Source organism: Pistacia vera, unplaced genomic scaffold (assembly GCF_008641045.1).
Source record: "Pistacia vera cultivar Batoury unplaced genomic scaffold, PisVer_v2 Contig1060, whole genome shotgun sequence".
Taxonomy (NCBI): Eukaryota; Viridiplantae; Streptophyta; class Magnoliopsida; order Sapindales; family Anacardiaceae; genus Pistacia; species Pistacia vera.
This window is the reverse complement of record NW_022195094.1, coordinates 89114-111508: the sequence shown is the minus strand read 5'-3', so window position 1 is coordinate 111508 and position 22395 is coordinate 89114. Positions and strand designations below refer to the sequence as shown.

General features: G+C 36.6%; 1 non-coding gene across 1 annotated transcript; it reads left to right on the top strand.

Moving 5' to 3' along the window:
- Positions 1-14539: 14539 nt before the first annotated feature.
- Positions 14540-14646, top strand: LOC116130776. Its single transcript, XR_004128126.1, has one exon. It is a non-coding gene; the product is annotated as a small nucleolar RNA R71 (small nucleolar RNA).
- Positions 14647-22395: the final 7749 nt, after the last annotated feature.

The following is a 22395-nucleotide window of genomic DNA, read 5'->3' as shown; positions in this document are numbered from 1 at the left end:
TGGCCAAAGTTATTGCCAGCTCAAAGGCCGTGATGATGGCGTTGGTTTTTGCAGCTTTTGCAATGGCTGCAGCCACTGTCTCAGCTCAAAGTAGCGAGTTGGCTCCGGCACCGCCTCCATCTTTGGACACCGGAGCCGCTTTCTCTCTCCCTGTTCCCGGTTCCATTATTGGATTCTCTCTTGTTCTATCTCTTCTTGCTCTCTTGAAGCACTGAAGAAATTTGCATGTGTACACATATTTTGTATTATTGAGGGGTTGGGATTGTTCATTGTATTGTATTGGAAGTTGGGTGAATTTTAAATGTATTCTTTTTGTATTTATTATTTATATTGTCAATGAAATAATAAATAATATCAATGTAATGTCTCAGTGAATTTACTTTATTTAAACTATGTTTTAGAGTTAAAAAGATTGCAAGTCTAAAATCATATTTTGCTATGTTAATTCTAAAATCGATTGCTCTAATTAAATTTTATGATACTATTTAATTAAAAATAAATAAATTTTTTTTTCAAAGTTTTTTATATAAAATAAAGTAACATATAATGTATTGATGAATTAGTATAAAAAGTTAATTTAATAAATATATATAAATGAAGCGGGTATTGTAATTCACTTTGGAACGGAATAAAACATATATTTTTTTAACTAAAGGGAATTAAAGATTTGAAATTATTTTATTCAAATAAACCTAGTAAGAATGTCAGGTTAGTTAGATATGTAGATGCTAGGTACCTTTTTTACCCTTATAAAGTATACTCATAGACTGGATATGTTTTATTTGCAATGAAACAGTTGTATATATCATGAAGCTCCACAAAACAAACTTTGGTTACAACATCTTCAATCATCTAAAAACTTTTGCACTACATAAAGCCAACTGAAAATGTATATGGTTACAATATGTCACTCATCATATTTGGGGAACCCATGAACTTTTTTCCATTGCAGATACTCCTTCTGTAATATATAAAGATAATGCAGCATGCTTTTGTTCAACTTAGGAGATGTGTACATTAAAAGGAATAGAACCAAGCATATATTGCCAAAATTCTTTTACACACATGAACTTCAGAATTATTTACTAAAATGTTGCCTACATCAACTTTTAAGCAAATGGTGTATGGTATTGGCAATATGATAGCTCAAAAAGCAACGGGTGCGTTTGGTTTAGTATTTTGGATAGGATTTTAAGGGTAGTATTGGGTTATTGGATATGGGAGTATTACGAGGTAAATTTTAAAAATTTATAAAAAAGCCCTTAGGTTTACTAATTTAACTAAAGACCCTAACATGTAAAATGACAAAAACACCCCCACCACCTGCACTGTCAGATTCCGGCCACCACCGCCGGAATCTGGCCGGAAAATTTCGTTACGGCACAGACTTGTCGGATCTGTGCCGTAACACGTCGTTATGGCCTTTTCCGGCTAGATCCATGGTGGATCTGGCCGGAAAAGGCCAGATCTACGGTTTGTTATGGCCGTCGTTTGCCGGAAAAGGCCAAACGACGGCCATCTTTGGCCGTCAGGGACGGCCAAAGATGTGGCCGTCGTTTTCGGTCAACGACGGCCAAGATTTGGCCGTCGTTGACCGTCAACGACGGCCATTTCTTTGGCCGTCGCTGACGGCCAGATCTGGCCTTTTCCGGCCAGATCCGTGGTGGATCTGGCCGGAAAAGGCCACAGCGGTGAACTTCCGGCCATTTCTGGTCGGAAGTTTGGCCGTTGTACAGATTCCGGCTATCACCGACGGTGGTTGCCGGAATCTGACAAGTTGGGTTAATGGGGGTGTTTTTGTTAATTTTTAAACTTTTTTTTCAGGGGGTATTTAGTGAAATTAATAAACTTATAGGGTTAAAATGTAATTAAAAAAAATAGGGTAATATTTTGAGAATATTGTACCAAACGCTATTTGAAAAATAGGATCCAGAATAGGGATAAAAATATTAAACCAAACGCATACAACAAAATTATTTCCAAGGTGGGGTTTGGTCGTAGAAGGCATTTGAATATCTCGTTGTCTCGTGTGGCTAGAATTCACTGATTCCACCAGATTCTTGTAGATCAGTGCCAAGTTGTCGTTTTGAGCCTAGTTGTAACTGTTCCTGACGCACAATGTAACTTAAGAATTAAGGTACAACAATTTTAAAGACATTGAAAATCATTGAGAATGTCAATAAAGACAATTACAAAAAGAAGATGATGTAGTTTATTAATTGGACGATATTAAATAATAACTGACTCATAACTTACTAATGAAATTTCTAAAACAAAAGGGATAAAGCATGTAAAAAAGGTTGATTGTGATATTTCAGTTTAACATAATGCCCTTTAGTATCTCAACTTTGTATCTTTAACATTATTATAATTAATTTTGTTAGGATCATATTTAAACTAGTTGAAAGTCCCGCGCATTGCATGCGCAGGTTGCTTCTGATATTGGTTTTGACACCATGTTTGTTTGAATAATTGGATGTTTCAATTGGTTGATATCTACTATTGAGGTACATACATTGTATAGGTCTATCAAATTAAAGATTTTAATTATATATAGTTTTACTTTATAATTTTATTGTGTGGTATCGTTTTTTAGCGTCAAAATATCTAACGTTTTAAAATGATGTCAATTCATACATTGTTTTAAATAACTTGTCATTTCTTTTAAGTGTAGTTCGACCATAATTAGAAGGGTTTATAGTTATTCAAATTCATCGTATAATATATCAAATTAAAGCCTTGCTTGTTTAGTTTCCAAAGATTCAAACCACTCATCAATTGGATTTTTATTGAGCAAGTTATAGCCTATTTATTACTGACTACTCAATGGAAACCAAGAAACAGGGGAAACCAAAATGTGTGTGATGATAAAATGAATGGTTTGGCAGCGGGTCTATAATTATACAAATTCAACATATAATAAATGAAATTAAAGCTCTGTCTATCTAGTTTTCATATTCAAATCTCTTATTAATTGGATTTTTATTGAGCAAGTTATGACCCATTTACTACTGATAGTTTAGTGGGAACTGAAAAATAAGGGAAACCAAAATGTGTGTGATGATAAAATTAATGGTTTGGCAGGTGTCTAATTTTATCCAAATTCATTGTATAATATATCAAATTAAAGTCCTGACTATCTAATTTCCAAATATTCAAACCGTTCATCAATTGGTTTTTATTGAGCAAGTTATGACCAATTTACTACTGACTATTCAGTAGAAACCAAGAAAGGGGGGGAAACAAAAATATGTGTGATGATAAAATGAATTGTTCGATAATGGGTCTACAGTTATCCAAATTTAGCGTATATTATATCAAATTAAGACTCTATCTGTTTAGTTTCTAAATATTCAAACTGCTCATCAATGAGATTTTTATTGAGCAAATTATGGCCAATTTACTACTTACTGTTTAGTGGAAACTGAAATGTGTGTGATGATAAAATTAATTGTTCAGCTGTGGGTCTATAGTTATTCAAATTCAGTGAATAATATACCAAATTAAAGCCCTATTGGTCTAGTTTCCAAATATTCAAACCGTTTATTGATTGGAGATTTATTGAGTAAGTTATGGTCAATTTACTATTGACTATTTAGTGGAAACCAAGAGATGGGGGAAACCAAAATGTGTGTGATGATGAAATAAATGGTTCGGCTATAGGCCTACAGTTATCTAAATTTAGCATATAATAGATTAAATTAAAGCCTTGTCTATCTAGTTTCCAAATATTCAAACCGTTTGTCAATTGCGTTTTTATTGAGCAAGTTATAGTCAATTTACTACTAACTGTTTAGTGAAAACCAAGAAATTGGGGAAACTAAAATGTGTGCGATGCTAAAATGAATGGTTCGGCAATGTCTCTACAGTTATCCAAATTTAGCATATAATATATTAAATTAAAGCTTTATTGTCTAATTTTCAAATACTCAATCTATTTATTAATTGGATATTTATTGAGCAAGTTATAGCAGATTTACTACTGACTATTCAGTGGAGACCGAGAAACAGGGAAAACCGAAATGTGTGTGATGATAAAATGAATGTTTGACAATAGGTCTACAGTTATCCAAATTAAGCATATAATATATCAAATTAAATCTCTGGTTGTCTAGTTTCCAAATATTTGAACTATTTGTCAATTGGATTTTTATTGAGCAAGCTATGGTTAATTTACTATTGATTATTCAGTAGAAATCAAGAAACGGGGGAAACCGAAATGTGTGTGATGATAAAATGAATGGTTTGGCAGTAGGTCTACAGTTATTTAAATTTAGTGTATAATAAATCAAATTAGAGCCTTGTCTCTCTAGTTTCCAAGTATTCAAACCGTTCGTCAATTGGGTTTTTATTGAGTAAGTTATGGTCAATTAACTATTGACTATTCAATTGAAACTAAGAAACGTGGAAAACCGAAATATGTATGATGATAAAATGAATAGTTCGATAGTGTGTCTACAGCTATCAAAATTTAGTGTATAATATATCAAATTTAAGCCCTATTTGTCTAGTTTCTAAATATTTAAACCGTTCGTCAATTGGATTTTTATTGAGCAAGTTATGGTCAATTTACAACTAACTATTCAGTGGAAATCAAGAAACAGGGGAAACCATGAAATAGGGAAAACCAAAATGTGTGTGATTATCAAATGAATGGTTCCGCTGTGAGTCTACAGTTATCCAAATTTGCCATATAATATATAAATTAAAGCCCTAGCTCTCTAGTTTCCAAATATTCAAACCGTTTGTCAATTGGATTTTTACTGAGCAAGTTATAATTAATTTACTACTGGCTGTTCAGTGGAAACCGAGAAATGGGGAAACCATAATGTGTGTGATGATAAAATGAATGATTTGGTGTGGGTCTACCATATCTGTCTAGTTTCCAAATATTTAAACTATTTATCGATTGGAGTTTTATTGAGTAAGTTATGATTAATTTACTACTGACTATTAAGTGGAAACTGAGAAACTGGGGAAACCAAAATGTGTGTGATGATAAGATGAATGGTTTGGTTGTGGGTCTACCGTTATCCAATTCAGCATATAATATATCAAATTAAAGCCATGTTTATCTAGTTTTCAAATATTCAAACCGTTCGTCAATTAAGTTTTTATTGAGCAAGTCATGGTCAATTTGCTATTGACTGTTGAGTGGAAACCGAGAAATGGGGGAAACCAAAATGTGTATGATGATAAAATGAATGATTTGGCAGTTACATTTATCTAAATTTAGCATATAATAAATCAAATTAAAGCCCTGACTATCTAGTTTTCAAATATTCAAACCGTTCGTCAATTGCATTTTTATTAAGTAAGTTATGACTAGTTTACTACTCACTGTTAAGTGGAAAGCGAGAAATGGGGGAAACCGAAATGTGTGTGATGATAAAATGAATGGTTTGCCAGTGGGTCTACAGTTATCAAAATTCAGCATATAATATATCAAATTGAAGTCCTGTATGTCTAGTTTCCAAATATTCAAACTGTTTGTCAATTAGGTTTTTATTGAGCAAGTTATGGTCAATTTACTCATGACTGTTTAGTGGAAACCGAGAAACAGGGAAAACTAAAATGTGTGTGATGATAAAATGAATGGTTCGACAAGGTGTCTATAGTTATCGAAATTTAGCGTATAGTATATCAAATTAAAACCCTATCTGATTAGTTTCTAAAGATTCAAACTGTTCATCAATTGGATTTTTATTAAGTTATGGTTAATTTACGACTGACTGTTTAGTGAAAACTAAGAAACGGAGGAAACCAAAATGTGTGTGACAATGAGATGAATGGTTTGGCTGTGGATCTACCATTATCCAAATTCAGCATATAATATATTAAATTAAAGCCTTGGTTGTGTAGTTTCAAAATATTCAAACCGTTTGTCAATTGGAGTTTTATTGAACATGCTATGACCAATTTACTACTGACTATTCAATGGAAAGCCAGAAAAGGTGGAAACCAAATGTGTGTGATGATAAAATGAATGGTTCAGCAGTAGGTCCACAGTTATCCAAATATAGTGCATAATATATCAATTTGAAGCCCTATCTGTCTGGTTTCCAAATATTCAAACCGTTCATCAATTGGATTTTGATTGAGCAAGTTATGTTCCATTTACTACTGATTGTTTAGTGGAAAAAAATGTGTGTGATGATAAAACAGGGGAAACCAAAATGTGTGTGATGATAAAATGAATTGTTCAGGAGTGTGTCTATAGTTATCCAAATTTGGCGTATAATATATCAAATTAAAGTCTTGTCTGTCTAGTTTTCAATCATTCAAACCGTTCGTCAATTAGATTTTTATTAAGCAAGTTATAGTATATTTACTATCGATTGTTAAGTGAAAACCGAAAAATGGGGGAAATCGAAATATATGTGATGATAAAATGAATTGTTTGGAAATCAGTCTACAGTTATCCAAAGTTAGCGTATAATATATCAAATTAAATATTTATCTATCTAGTATCAAAATATTTAAACCATTTGTCAATTGGATCTTTATTGACCAAGTTATTGCCAATTTACTACTGACTGTTCAGTAGAAACCAAGGAACGGAGGAAACCAAAATGTGTGTAATGATAAAATGAATGTTTTGGTAGTAGGTCTACAGTTATCTAAATTTAGCATATATTATATCAAATTAAAGCATTGTCTGTCTAGTTTCCAAAGATTCAAACTGCTTGTCAATTGATTTTTTATTGAACAAGTTATGACCAATTTACTATTGATTATTCAGTAGAAACCGAGAAACAGGGGAAACCGAAATGTGTGTAATGATAAAATGAATGGTTCGACAGTAGGTCTACAGTTGTTAATGAATAATGGTTTGACATCTGGTCTCTTGTAATTCTACAGTACAATCCAAAAGATTTGCATCTTTCTTCTTACAATTAAACAAATGATTCGGCTACTTGCTACAATTCTATAGGACAATGAATAATTGTTCGGCAACTAGACTCTTGCAACATGTAAATAGAGTTACATCTTCCCTCTTACACTAAAACAATATAGTTTGGCTTCTGCCTCAAAATGGTTCCAATGAATAAAAATGGTTCGGCAGCTGACTACAATAACATATTAGTCAATAAATTGCATCAACGCTTGAAAATTTTTCATTTCTAACAAAACATATATAGCAATAATAAACCGCATTTATAGAGGCATAGGTAACTAAATACATTACTTTCAGTAGCACGTAATTCACAACGGCAACAACAAATATTATGATTTGACTAAAAGTATATACTTACATTAAAATAAAATAAAAAGTTTAACAATACACTAGCCAAACCAAAAGAAAACATTTACAAATAACAATTAAAAGTTCAATACCTCTCTTTATTCACGTAAATCATGTAACAGTCTATATATATAATTCAAAGAAACTCATCCTTTAAGTGCTACAACGTATCTCTTCAAATTTAAGAAAATCAACAATACACCTTATCAATTCAGTAATGTTCACATTTATTCATGCTTATTAATTATAATCAATATTAACTATACATTCACCCTTTCAAATTTTGTGCCCTTTCACATTACGGTACCCCTCAACATTCAATTAGAGAGAAACAATGAAAGCCAATGTATAATCATAAATAATTTATCATGAATGTAAATGTAAAATCATAAATCATTTATCATGAATGTGAAGAGTTTCTATTGATCTATTTAATCTAATAATAATAAAACATTTAACATCCACAAAACATTAAATATATCTATTATTAATAGTAATAAGAGTAATACTACACCAATAACCCTTTTTCACAACTCTAATGTGACAGCTCACAATTGATCAGCTTATAATTAATTAGTGAGACTCGTGCGACACCCATTGCGAACTACAAAATTTATAAGTAACAAAACAAACCACAACCCCAGTACTCCTGTCTTGGTGTGACATTAATTTGAGTATATTGGGCACCATAAGCCGCGCAAAAACACCTATAAAATATAATACTCCATCAACCTTCCCTCTGTGGCATTAATTGAACAAACCCATTACTCATTCTTCACCAACTAATTTAACTACAATAGTTGTTAATCTGTTTTGTTCAGCAATGGAGAAAATTAGCAGTTCAAAGGCCGTGATGATGGTGTTGGTTTTGGCAGTGGCTGCAGCTATTGTCTCAGCTCAAAGTAACGGGATGGCGCCGGCACCATCTCCTTCTATGGACACTGGAGCCGCCTTCTCTCTCCCGGTTTCTGGTGCCATTGTTGGGTCCTCTCTTGTTCTATCCCTTTTTGCTCTATTCAGGCACTGAACAACTTTGTTTATTTAACACAGACAATGTTGTGTTATTGAGGACTGGGATTATGTTGGATGAATCTTTCTGTTTTTAATATTGTTGAGTATAAATTAAGAGTATTCAACCCCCACTCAAACTCCTTGTAAACTCCAAAATTGAATAAAAAAAATTTATTTAAAAAAATTTTAATTTATTCCAAAATTAACTTTTTAACCTACTTCTCTTCCCAATTATGGTGAGAAACAAGAAAATAAATATCGGGATTTCGTAAAAATTAAGTTAAAAAATTAAAAATGGGCTCAAATAGAGTTTGGGTGGGGTTTAATTAACAAAACTCCAAACTAAAATGCCTAAAGCCCAATCAAAAGAGTCCTCAAGTAAGACCGAGTTAAGTGGGAGTGGGCTTGAAATTTGAATTAATAGTATCAAATTACGGATTGATGATCTAATAATGTGGTTCAAATCCAAGAGGCAAATTGATCAAGTCAACTTATATTCTAATAACAACGTCCCATAACTTCTAGAACATAGATTGTTAACTGCCCAGAGGCCAGAGTCAAGGCTCTTATGTATGGTCAATGTCTTGTACAAACTCACCAAAATTCAATATCAGTTACCTTGAAACTTTCTATCAACTTCCAATATTGACTTAAGCATAAGGGAGAGAGAGACCATACTGGCAACCCCAACGGCTTCATTTTTTACATAATGTTTAGCTTTTTGTGACAAATCTCAGACTCAGGTTAATGGAAAATTGGCTGATCAAGAAGGGCAGCTCACAATCTCAGACAAATGAACCGAGCCTATACAAACAATCTCTAAACCCACAAAAACAGAAGCTGCAGCAGCTCAAAAAAACCATCAACATGACATAAGCAGCAGAAAAACACATAACATCATCCAAAGGTTGATAAATAGATCACTACCTTAAATAACTGAGACTCATTAATGGATTGCATACTCTTATATTTAATAAAATATATGTATTAAAAAGCAAAACTAGGGAAATTTTTAGATAACTAATTAAAAAGATGATATTTCCATCTTGAATGCAGCTATTGTGGGTGTTCAAAGGGTGAATCTTGACCGGCTGAGTATCATATCTATTGACAAGGATATAATATATGAAAAATGAGTAAATTGACAGCAACTGATTAAAAGAGAGATATACATTGTTTTTTCTTCTGGCAGACAACAAGTGAGTAAACTTTGTTTTCAATTAGTGTTGGTGTACTGAATCTTATTGTTTTTTCTTTTACAGATTTGAATTACAAAAAGGTGCTACCGGGACTTCGTGTTGAGGAGAAGAGCCGAACCATTCTCGCACTCCCAGAAGAGGAGAGAAATTATCCTAGAGTGCTAGATGAGGCAAACTTTAAGAGGAGTCACTTGTGGGGGCATGTCTCTAGAGTGCAACAAGGTACCTTGCTTCCGCTTGAGAACCTATTGCTGTACGTCATGTTGGTCTGATATAGCAACCTTGTTGCTTTTGGTAGGTCTACTCATCATCCACTAACATGGGAAGAGTTGTACCTTACAGAGGAGAGGATGGCAAGCGAGTTTAAAGTGTCGACTGTGAAGGAGATCAGAGAGAGACGTTGAGCTGAGTTGGCTAGGAAGAGGAGAAGAACAGAGCAAGGTGGACCTTTCTCTATTGCTATTGATGCGAGTCCGAGCCATACGTCTCTACCCACTCAAAAGGTGGCACTGACTCTAATGGTTGTGGTGTCGGATGATGATAGTGTGAAGATCGTCATCCCATCCCATGCCTCGGCCTATTCTAACATTTCTTTTTTCGAAGTCGTACTAGAGTCCTTCTTGCTCCCAGAGGACGAATGTCAACTTGGGAGGATCGGCGTGGCACAAGTGGCCGAGTGGATCACAACTCGCCTTTTCCAAGTATTTGAGAGTTTGCCTTTCAAGCATTTGATCAATAAGAGGTAAATGGAGGTGGTCCTTGCGGGTTACAACATTTAATTTTCTATAATCTATACAAACCCGCCACCCATTTTGAACACGGGTAGGAACTAACTCATCATTCTGATTTTTCACAACAATTATTCCAGTCTTTTTAGGAACCACTTGAACCGGCCTAACCCAATTACTATCTGAAATAGGATAAATCACTCCAACTTCAAGAAGTTTGAGGATCTCCTTTTTCACTACATCCATCATGGGCAGGTTCAATCTTGTAACTCCCACACCGAGGTACGTAGCTTTACTTATGCTCTTGTACCCTTAGTTGAATTTTGTTAAAGTTATTCTTGAAAAAGTGTGAAGAAAATCCCTTAAATTGTAATTAGGGGTAAAATGGTCTTTTCACTCATAATTAGTTGAAAAAGTGGGGAGTGAAAATGGGTAGAATAACATGGAGAATGCAATAAAAATGAGGGCATAGATAGAATTTCATAGAAAGTGCAACGGTAAAATGGGAAACTATAAATAATATTATGTTATATCAAGAGTTGAAGAATGAAACCCTAGACATTCATCCCCAAATTCTCTCAGTTTCTTCAATTCTTTTTCAAGGGAAATTTATAGATTTTGGGTTATTTTTAGTGTAATTTCAATTCCAAGCATCCTTAGGAAAGATCTTTACACTAAGAAGTGAGTTTTAATTTTTTAAAGTGTTGAATTTTGATGATTTGTGTTCATATGATTTAAGAGAAAGAGAGTTGGATCAAAGAAGGTTATTAAAGTGTTGGATTACTCACATCTAAGGTAAGTGAATCCTACCCTGGTTATGATTGAAGCAATATTGTGTAGAGAATTTCTTTTAAGCATATATGTGTTTTTATATGAAGAATTGTTGATGGATTTGATGTTGAATGATGGTTAGAACTTATCCATGAGAAGTAGTGTTTGTGTATTTGATGTTTGATGAGAGTTTGGATGAATTATGGAAGAATTGGAGTAGAAATTATAGAGTGTACATCTTGGACAGGTTTGACGTTAATCTTAGAGGATTTTGTTCCAAATTTTGGCGGCTTAGAAAAGAAGTAGAAGTATAGCCAATTTAGAGTTTGGATGTGCACATAAATTGTTTGATGAAATGTCAAAGAGAAGTGCATGTATGAGTATGATTATGTGTTATATTAAGATGAGTTAGTAGATGGTAGAGAATGATATGTTTGCATTCCATATTGCATTATTGCATCTAAACATGTGAATTTAGAAAGAATTATAAGCATAAACCCATCTACATGCATACATACTCATAAGAGCATGAAAAAACATTAAAGAACATTGAAGAGTAAATAGAAAGAAACGAGAATATTAAAGAAATTCAAATCTAAATTTTCTTATTTAAAGAAGTGTAAAAAGATAAAAGAAGAGAAGGTTGTTGCGATGGGAAACCCATGAGTGACATAGCCCCGCATGCACGCCGCTTTTAGTGAGCAACCTCAGAATTCAGAAAGAAGAATTGTACAGTCTGCTAGAAGTGCATGTGGATGAGGACTGTACTCAGAATTAGAGAATACACTCACACGGCCAGGGTTCCAAATTCATGCCTCAACCAAGTTCGATCGGCAAGAAAGAAAGAATAGAAAAGAAAGAAAGAAAGAAAGAAAGAATAGAAAGAAAAGAAAAGAATAGAAAGAAAAGAAAAGAAAAGAAAGAATAGAAAAGAAAAGAAAGAAAGAATAGAAAGAAAGAAAGACAAAAATACAGAAAAAGAAACAGAAAACAGAATAAGAAAAATAGAAAAGAAAATGCACATTCTATACATTTGTGCATTTGCATCATACCTATGCATAATACCATGCCTATTATCATGAGTAGTGAGAAATTAGAAATTGAGAAAGAACAGAGAAAAAATAGAGAAAGAATAAAGAAAGAACAGAAAAGAATAGATAAGTGTGATGTAAGGAAAGAAATTCAGAATTTAAGCAATGGAGAAAGAAGGGTAGCATAGCGGATTTACTTACTGAGAAATTAGTGCTCACCCCATTGTTTTCAATGCTTTTGTAGGTAGTAGATGAGATTGCGGTCGCTTGGAATGTCAAGAAGCGGAAGGGTTTGGCGACACTGTCGATTTACTATTTTGTGACTTTATTATATTATGCACAGATTTGTAAATAAAGAAAAAATTAGTTATGGGCCCATTATTTTATCCTCACCTATATGTATATTTTCTTATATATATTTAGTGAGTTTTATTGTTATTTTCCGAGTATACTAGCTAGAGAGAAAGTATTACAAATATTTTTGCGATTGACAGAAAGGTATTGCTTCTTCTTCAAGCAAGATATGATGCATGCATGTAGACGGGCTAATTCCTTTAATATCCGCAATTATCCAACCAATAGCCGTCTTATGCTCCGTAAGGACCTGCACAAGCTTTTCTTCTTGCGATGCACTGAGTTTACTGGAGATGATCAACGGTAACGTTCCTCCATCTCCAAGGAACACATACTTGAGGTAACTAAGCAGAGGCTTCAAATCTGGAATGGGGGCCTGCAAAACAGAGGGTAAAGGCCTCTCGTTAGAAATTGGTAATGCAATATAAGGAACGTTACCTGACTACTGTAACTTTGAAAAATCATTCAACACTGCAACAGTTTCCTGCAAATCAGTACTCAAGGCAAACTCCTCATTCTCTTTCTCAAGAAGCTTACTAATGGTAACTTCGAATCCATTTTTTCCATCAAGTTCAAAAACTTCTTGTGTTAAAGAATCAATCACATCAATAGAATAAGCAGGATTATCATCATCAGGATATTTCATGGCATCATAAATATTAAACTTAACAATTTCACCATCAAATTCCATGGTAAGTGTGCCACTATGAACATCTATCTTAGTCTTGGATGTTTTTAAGAAGGGTCTTCCTAACAAAATAAGAGCAGATTGATCACCATTTTCCATATCAAGCACATAGAAATCAGTAGGGAAAACTAAATCATTAACTTGTACCAAAATATCCTCAACTACAACCTTAGGATAGGCATTAGATCTATCAGCTAATTGAATCACAACACCAGTTTTATTCAAAGGTCCAAGTTTCAAAGAAGCATATATAAAATATGGCATGACATTGATAGAAGCTCCTAAATCTATCATGGCCTTCTCAAATATAGTGTTACCTATCGTACAAGGGATAGTAAACATACTTGGATCTTTGCACTTCGCAGGGAGTTTTCTCTGAATAACTGCAGAAACATTCTTTCCTACTCTTACCTTTTCACACCCTTTAAATTTCCGTTTCCTCTTAATTGTACATAGTTTTTTCAGGAATTTAGCATAACGAGGTACTTGTTTAATAGCATCTAAAAGTGCAATATTTACCTCCCATCTACAAAAAGTCTCATATAAATCTCTATTTTGCTCATCTTTTCTAGATTCTGCTAAAGCTTGAGGAAAATAAGGTATTGGTTTATAATCAGAAAGAGGCGGAAACTTACGCTTAGGAACGCCATCGTCGCTAGGAACATTCCTGTCTACAATGACATTTTTCTCTGCTTCTTCCTTCGACAATGCAGGGGCTACCTTTATCGGAATCTCAACCTATTTACCACTTCTCAAGACAATTGCACTTACATTTTCTCTTGGATTTACCACCGTTTGAGAGGGTAATTTCCCCGAACTTTGTGCCTCCAGCTTACTTATTGCGGTTGCCATCTCGCCCATCTGATTCTCCAAACTTTGAACACTGGCCCTCGTCTCATGTTGAAATTGCAAAGTATTAGTGGCAAGAGACTTAACAATATCTTTTAAAGACATACTAGAATTAGAAGTTTGGCCCGGTTGTTGTCTAGGGGGGTATGACTGCTTATATTGCTAGTAACTTGGGCAGTTTTGAGTCACAGGCTGATTTACTTATGGATTCTCATAGCTAAAATTGGGGTGATCCCTCCATCCCGGGTTATATGTGCTCAAATAGGGATCATACTTCCTTTGTGGTTGTCCAAGAAAACCACCTGCTGCATTCACTTGCTCAATGGGCTCCTCTTAAAGAGTTAGGCATATATCAGTTGGATGCCCTACTACCAAAAAAATCCCACAAGCCTTCACCATTTGCATATTACCTACAGCCATTTGATGAAAAAGAGAAGTTAGACTTGCAATTTGTTGTTCAAGGGAGGAAATATTTACCTCATTATCATGCCTAGATGGAAGGTCAAGCCTAGTGCCAAATTATTGAAAATTGGCTACCATATTTGCAATCAAGTTTCTCGCGGCCTCGGGAGTTTTATCCACCAAACCTCCTCCACTAGCAGAATCAATCATACTCCTATCAGTAGCCCTCATTGAAATACTGGATAAGTAGCTGCTCACTAATTTGATGATGGGGGCAGCTTGCACATAATTTCTTAAAACATTCCCAGTATTCGTGTAGGGACTCTCCATTGTACTGGCTTACACCACAAATTTCTTTTCGAATATTGGCCGCCCTTGCAGCTGGGAAATATTTCTCCAAAAACAACCTTTTCATCTTGTTCCATGTGGTAATACTCTCGCAGGGTAGATAATAGAGCAAATCCTTAGCTAAATCCTTCAAAGGAAACGGGAAGGCTCTTAATTTAATTTGCTCTTTAGTCACCCCCGTAGGTTTCATACTCGTGCAAACCACATGAATCTCCTTTAAATGCTTGTGAGGATCTTGCAAGGCCATGAAAAGTGGGCAAGAGGTGTATTAGTCCAGATTTTAATTCAAAAGTAGTAGTAGCATCTAAAATAAGGAACGTTATGCATAAAGGTGGTTGATTCAAATCAGGGGCAGCAAGCTCTTTCAAAGTTTGATTTCCAGCCATGACTTCCTTCTCTTCTAAATTAGAGTTGCTAGCAAATCGGGAATCAAGAGCCAAATTGTTTTCCTCAGAATTTCTCCGAGCTTCCCTCCTTAACCTGTGCAAAGTGCTCTCTATTTCTGGGTCGAATGTTAAATCACCAAGATGAGAGGACCTGGTCATAAAACAAAAAATCTCATAAAAGAAATAGAAAAAATAAATGACAAATAATGAAAACCGACTAGAAAATAAAAAAATTAAATTAAATTATTATTTTTTTATGACCAAAAACACAAAAATGGCCAAAAAGCCTATCAAACGTTGTTTTTTGGCCGACAGGGTAAGGCTAGTGAATCCTAAATGGAATTACTAGTCCTGTGCAGAATTTTGTTTTCTTCGAAAGGAGTACTGGCACCGCTCCTAATTCCACCAAAAATCCTGTTGTGAACAATACTACCGAAATTTTTTTTTTTTTTTTTGAAAAAATAAAAAACAAGAACAAAATAAGAATCACAAGAAGCACAAAAACAAAAAATCAACTAGAGTCACTCCCCAGCAACGGCGCCAAAATCTGGTGTGCTGTAGCAGGCAACCAAAATTAAAATCTATACTAAAAAAAATAAAATAAATGTAGTAGTGTGAGTAATGATCGTTCCCACGGAGAGTGTCTAGCCTAGTTTTATTCTACGTGAACAAGGATGGGGACAATTTTAGGAAAAACAACTAAGGGACAATTCAAATTAAATTATCGAAATCAATCAAAAGAACAAACCTTGGTCTAAGTCAACATCCACCATCGGAATTTTACAACTGATCATCGATGCAAGTATATATCAATTCATACTTTGAATATTCACTGTTGGAACTATTTTCCTATCTCTCCTTAGTTGCAGTTAATTAGGAAACAAGCGATCTAATTAATCTTACTACTAAACAACCCAAGACAAGCGCTAAAGGTTTAATCTAGTAGCAGCCTTAAGAACTAGAGAAATCGATGAAGCTGAATAATGCAAACACAAGTGGTTGTATTTAATTTAGTTGAGCGTTCTTCTTAAGATTTAATAATTCCTGATACAGAAAATTCTTAAATCTTAGTTACTCACAAATTAGAGGGATCAAAAAGTTATGAATTTGATATCTAATTTAGCAATAGATTGTAACAAATAATAAACTAGTAGGCCTCATAGTAATTAAATGAGACAATCATGAAAATAGGCATAGAAGAACATCCAATACTCAAAGCACATATAGAACACTAAAAACAGATTAGATCTCACAGTTTTATTGATTCTGAGGCTTCCGTTTCCTTCGACCAAGTTATTAAAACTTAGCCGCTCATGGCCATCATGAAAACTCAAAAGAGAAGTTGAAAAAGAGGGGAAGGAGAGGCGTGTGTAGTATTTCAAGTCTGATCTCTCTCCCTCTCTTAAAATATCCAAATCAAATCTTTGAATTCTACTCAATCTCCTAAAAATATTCTAAGTTTTATCCCAAAATAACATTTATCCAAATCTGATTAATTAAAAATAAAATAAAGTCCTAATATGACTAGGAAAGTGGTGTTTCCAGATGTAACTTTTGTGCACCAAATCTTCAAAACTTCCAATAATAAATGCATATTTGAATTGCATGGTAAGGCCGAATGTTCTGGAACGTCAGTAGTGCAGGTGCGTCTACTTCAAGTGTGATTCCAACCTTGATTCAGCGATTATCTCTCTAAAATCAAAACCTGAAATTTGTAGATCTCTTTCTTGGGGTTCCATAGCATTTTGAATCATCTCAATCGGAGCTCGGATGAGAGAGTTATGCCTAAATTACGAAGCAATGCCAAAACTGTCCAAAATCACCTAATTAGTTTCGTTTGGCATTTAACGCCTCCATTTGCATCCTAAATCAAAATAAAATAATAATAAGTACATTTAGGCACCAAATAAGTATAAAATACTAGACATTAAGGGGGAAAAATATGACATTTTGCATTCTCATCATCACTAACATGCAAAGAGTTGTACCTTACAAAGGAGAGGATGACGAGCGAGTTTAAAGTGTCCATTGTGAAGGAGATCAGAGAGAGACGTCGAGCCGATTAGGCTAGGAAAAGGAGAAGAACAGAGGAAGGCTGACCTTCCTCGGCTGTTGTTGATGTGAGTTCGAGCCGTATGTCTCCACCCACTCAAAAGGTGGCGTCGACTCCAATGGTTATGGTGTCGAATGACGATAGCATGAAGATCATCATCCCGTCCGATCCTTCGGCCTACTCTAACACTTCTCTTATCAGAGCCGTACTGGAGTCTTTCTTGCTCCCTGAGGACGAACATCAACTTGGGAGGATCGGCATGGTGCAGGTGACTGAGTGGTCCATATCTCGCCTTTCCCAGGTATCTAAGAGTTTGTTCTGTTCCAGTACTAGTTGTTTCTACACTTGTTTAATTTCTTGTTTTCTTTTTGGCTGCAAGCTCTTTGTGGGGGTATCCATCTCTAAAAGTTGATCACCTCACAAGAAAGAAGGGATAAAGACCTGGAGAGGTGTAATAGGAAGCTTGTTGATTCTAACTCCTAGTTGAAAGGCAAACTACGCGTCGGACAAGAGAAAGAGAAGGAGTTCAAAAGGATCTGTGTGGATCTCACGCACCAAGTTTAGAAGGCTTGAGCCAAGTGGGAGGCTAAGAGGGCTTCTTTGATTAAGAGGATGGAAATTGTATCTGTAGAAGCGGTCTTTAAGACTCGCTCAAAGTTGATGGAAGAGTTCAAAGAAGGAAGGTAGGGTGAATGGGAGCCGGATGAAGATATTACGAAGTATAAAGCCTTCCTTGCCGAGCAGGGGATTGGATCTGAGCCAGACAATTGGATCTAAGCCAGACAATTGCAATGTCGAGCCTGTCATTTCTGAGGCTAATCTGGGGAGGCAAGGAGATGGGTTGGAGGAGCAATAGGATGAGCTAGATGTACCGAAGACTCAACCAATCGGGGGTAGAGCCAAGCCAAGTGACAAGATTATTGAAGATGTTTAGTCTTAGTTTAAGTTTGTAACTTTTGAGAACTGTTATTTTACCTTTTGTAAGTGCCGAGTGCACTGGATGGTGAATTCAGCCCTTGAGGCTTATACATTTTCAATGATAGGGGCTAGGCCCAGTTTGTTTCCTATTTTGATATTTGGAGTTTTATTGTCGAAGTGTTGTGGATGTCTGTGATCTAATCATTTGAGGCCTTGACCATGTGCGAATGGAATGTTCCCTACAGCCCTTGGGCGTTTATTGTAAGCAAACATTTAAACACTTTGAAGATACTGAATAATACCTTGATTTATTGATGAATAAAGAGAAAACAAGTCTGCCCTAGGATAGAGTTCAAGTCAAACCAAAAAATTAGAGGGAGTGGACAAGCCCACCTTGACCCCTGTTTGAAAGTTTCCTAAGTTCTACGGATGATGGGGCTGAGTTGAGCCTATCATAAGTGATAGACTTTCAAGTGGGTTGCGTTCCAGCTATTGGTTTCTTACCCTCTAGTGTTTGTAGCTGATGTGCTCCTTTACCCTTAGCTTTGGTGATCTTGCAGGGTTTTTCTCACGTGGGGCTAAGCTTGTCGGCTCTTAACTCTTTTGTGTTTTGAAACACTTGGCATAGGACTTAGTCACCAATCTTGAAGGCCCTAGCTCGGACATACTTGTTGTAATGTCGAGCCATCTTTTGTCGATAGAAAATGCTGCGGATGAGGGCATGGTCTCTTAACTTGTTGGCAGTGTCGAGGTTCTGAGAAAGTTGTTATCCACTGGTATCTTTGTGCATCCATTGGAGCCAAGCCGAAGGGACTGGCACTTCTACTAGGATTATTGCTTTTGAACTAGAAGCCAAAGAGAAAGGTGTTTCTCCTGTGGAAGACCGAGCTGCAATGCGGTATGACCATAGCACCACTGGGAGCTCATCCGCCCAAGCTCTCTTGGCTTTTTAGAGCTTTCTTTTTATTGTTTGGAGGATGGTCTTGTTGGATGATTCAGATTGCTCATTCATTTAGGGGTAGCGTGGCATGGAGAAGCTCAGTTTGATCCCCCACATCTTGTAGAAGTTTTAAAAGTCGAAGCTTATGAACTGGGAGTCATTATCGGTGACAATCTCCTTTATAGGCTAAACTAGCAAATAATGTTCTTCCACACAAAACTTTTACTTCTCGGTCTCTAGTTTTGGCAAAGGCCTCAACCGTAATCCACTTGGTGAATTAATCTGTCACCGCGAGCATGTAGACTCGCTGCCTTTGTACGGTTAGAAGCTTACCTACTATGTCCATTCCCCACTTCATGAAAGGCCAAGGGGTAAGGATAGAGGTAAGCCGTTCCGAGGGGAGGGGTGATATTGGAGCAACACACTGGTAGCTATCGTAGTGCTTAGAGAATTTAGCCAAGTCGGAATGCATTGTAGACCAGTAATAGCCCACTGTGAGAGCCCGATTGGATAGGTTGTGTCCCCTGGCATGGTTGCCACACTCGCCTTCATGGAGGTCTATAAGCACATACTTTGCTTTTGCCGAGGTGATGCACTTGAGATATGGTCCTAAGAACGATATTTTGAGTAGGTGGCCTTATAGACAATGAACCGAGCTACTTGCTAGCCGTAATGGTTGGTGTATGAAGGTGAACCAATGGGATTGTTGCTGGTAGTGGAGTTCGAAGAGGCAAGTCGAGGTTAGCCAATGCATTTGCATGTGTGTTCTCGATCTTTGGGACTTGAGTGATGGTGATCTTTATGAATGTTGCTTGGAACCCTTTGGCTAGATTTAAGTAAGAGGTCATCTTGGCGTCCCAAGCCTAGTATGTCCCTTAAAGTTGATTCACCACTAGCTGTGAGCGAGACTTGACTTCGAATTTTTTTATCCCCATTTCCTTAGCGAGAAAGAGTCCGACGATCAATGTCTCATACTCGACTTTATTGTTGGTCGCCTTGAAGTTGCATTGAATGGACTGTTGTATGATGTCTCCCTCGGTAAAAGTTAGGACCAACCCTAAACTGCTACTATTGACATTACTTGAACCGTCTAACGAGAGGACCCACTTGGGTGAGCCTTTGTCTGTCAGGCATAAGAGCTCCCTCTTCTCCTGAACAAAAGTGCCAAGTATGAAGTCAGCCAGTACTTGTGATTTGATAGCAGTGCGGGGTTAGAAAGAGACGTCAAACTCGCTCAACTGTACTATCCACTAGAGAACCAAGCCGAAAGATCTGGTTAGTGGAGAACCTTTTTGAAGGGGTAAGACGTCAAGACTACGATCGGGTGGTACTGAAAGTACAATCTCAATTTCCTCGCGATGGTGATAAAACCTAGTACAAGTTTCTCGAGTTGACTATATTGTGTCTCGACATTGAGCAGAGACCTACAAGTGTAGTAGACCAACAACTGTTTTCCTTCCTCTTCTTGAATCAGTACAACAAAGGTGGCGCACTCAGACACAGTTAAGTAGGTGAAGAGTCGTTCCCCTGTTTTAGGTTTAGAGAGCAAAGAAGGTGATGTTAAGTACCTTTTTAGATGAGCCAATGCTTCTTCACATGTTGGGGTCCACTCAACCTTCTTGGATTTTCTGAGGGAAGAAAAGAAGAGGTGGCACTTCTCCGCCAACTTGGAGATGAATCGAGTTAGCACGACTATACTTCTAATGAGGCGCTGAACATCTTTGATGTATTTAAGAGATGGGATGTTCAGGACCACCTTGATTTGATCCGGATTGGTTCGATCTCGCACTGTGTCACCATGTAGCCGATAAACTTTTCGGATGAAATGCCAAATAAGCATTTAGCTAGGTTCAGCTTCATGTTGTATTTTCACAGCACCTCAAAGGCTTGTCTAAGTTGGTTGAGGTGTTGCTTAGCGATCAATGACTTCACCAACACATCATCGATGTACACTTCCATGGAGTCCAATAGCAAGTTGGCGAACATCTTGTTCACAAGACGTTGGTAGGTGGCATCGACGTTCTTCAAGCCAAATGGCATTACTTTATAACAGTAGATGCCTCTCTCGGTGATGAAGGCGGTCTTTTCCTAGTCATCTAGGTGCATCAGTATCTGATTATAGCCCAAGAAAACATCCATGAAGCTTAGTAGCTCATGCCCAGTGGTTGCGTCTACTAACATATCTATATAGGGGGAGAAGGAAGGAGTCTTTTGGGAGAACCTTGTTCAAGTCGGTGAAATCGATGCAGACTCTCTATTTGCCGTTCTTCTTTTTAACAACCACCACATTTTCCAACTAGTCTGGATAATGAACCTCCCAAACCAAACTGTTTCCTAGTAGCTACTCTACCTCTTCATTAATTACCTTGTTTCTCGAGTTTTCTTCTCTTTTGTTTTACAAAGGGATGGTCCAGGTTGGCATTAAACTGGTGGATGATAGCATCAGGACTGATTTCTGTTATATCTATGTGGGACCAAGCAAAATAGTTTTGGTTTTGTTTGAGGAAGTCCACTAGCTTCTCTCAGATATCAAGTTAGAGTTGTGCCCCTATTTGGGTCTTATGATTTAGATGGTCGGGGTGTATCTACACTTCGTCCAACTCCTCCATTGTTGGATGGTCCCGTTTGACTCCTCTAGCCGCGTGGGATTGTAATTGCTACATGGTTCCTCACTTAGCCTTGAAGGCATTCTGATAGCAATCTCTAGAAGCCTTCTTATCTCATTTTATCTGCTTAATATCCCACTTGGTAGGGAGCCGGATGGTTTGGTAGAAGATGGACGAGATGGACCGTAACAGTGGATCTATGGTCGGCCCAATACCACATTGTACGGTGAAGGTGCGTCCACTATCGTTAAGGTGGTGTGGAGATTGATACCCTCGGCGTCGACTGGCAGAGCTATCTTCCCCATGGTATATTTTTGCTTTGAACTGAGACCCATGGAGAGCATGGATCGTCGGTCTATGCTAAATTCCTCTAAACCCATGACTTTGAAGGTGTCGAGGAACATAATGTTCGCTGAGGAGTCGGGATTTACAAGGATGTTTGCGATCTGCAATGTCATGAAGAGTGCATCATGATGGGGGTTTAAGAGCAATTTTGCTTCATCGTCAATGAATTCGATAGTCAAATTCGTTGGTCTTTGAATGAATGGTCTGAGTGGATGCTGTTCTGGATAGGTTGTGGCTCTTGCGTGGCATTTAGCTGAAGAGTAACTTACGCCACTTATCTCTGACCCTCCAGAGATCACATTGCACATCTAGTCAATAGGTGGCGTTATCGGTGGTGGTGTAACTTGGAAATTCTTACTTGTGAAAGTGGCCTTTCCTTTGTCTGTTAGAAAACCCTCTCTTCAGTAGCTCCATAACTTCGAGGTGGAGGGCAATGCAGGCGGCAGTAACATGCTCATGGTCTCTGTGGTATTCATACCACTTGGTAGTATCTCGCTTGGCCCTAGAGTGTGACAACTTT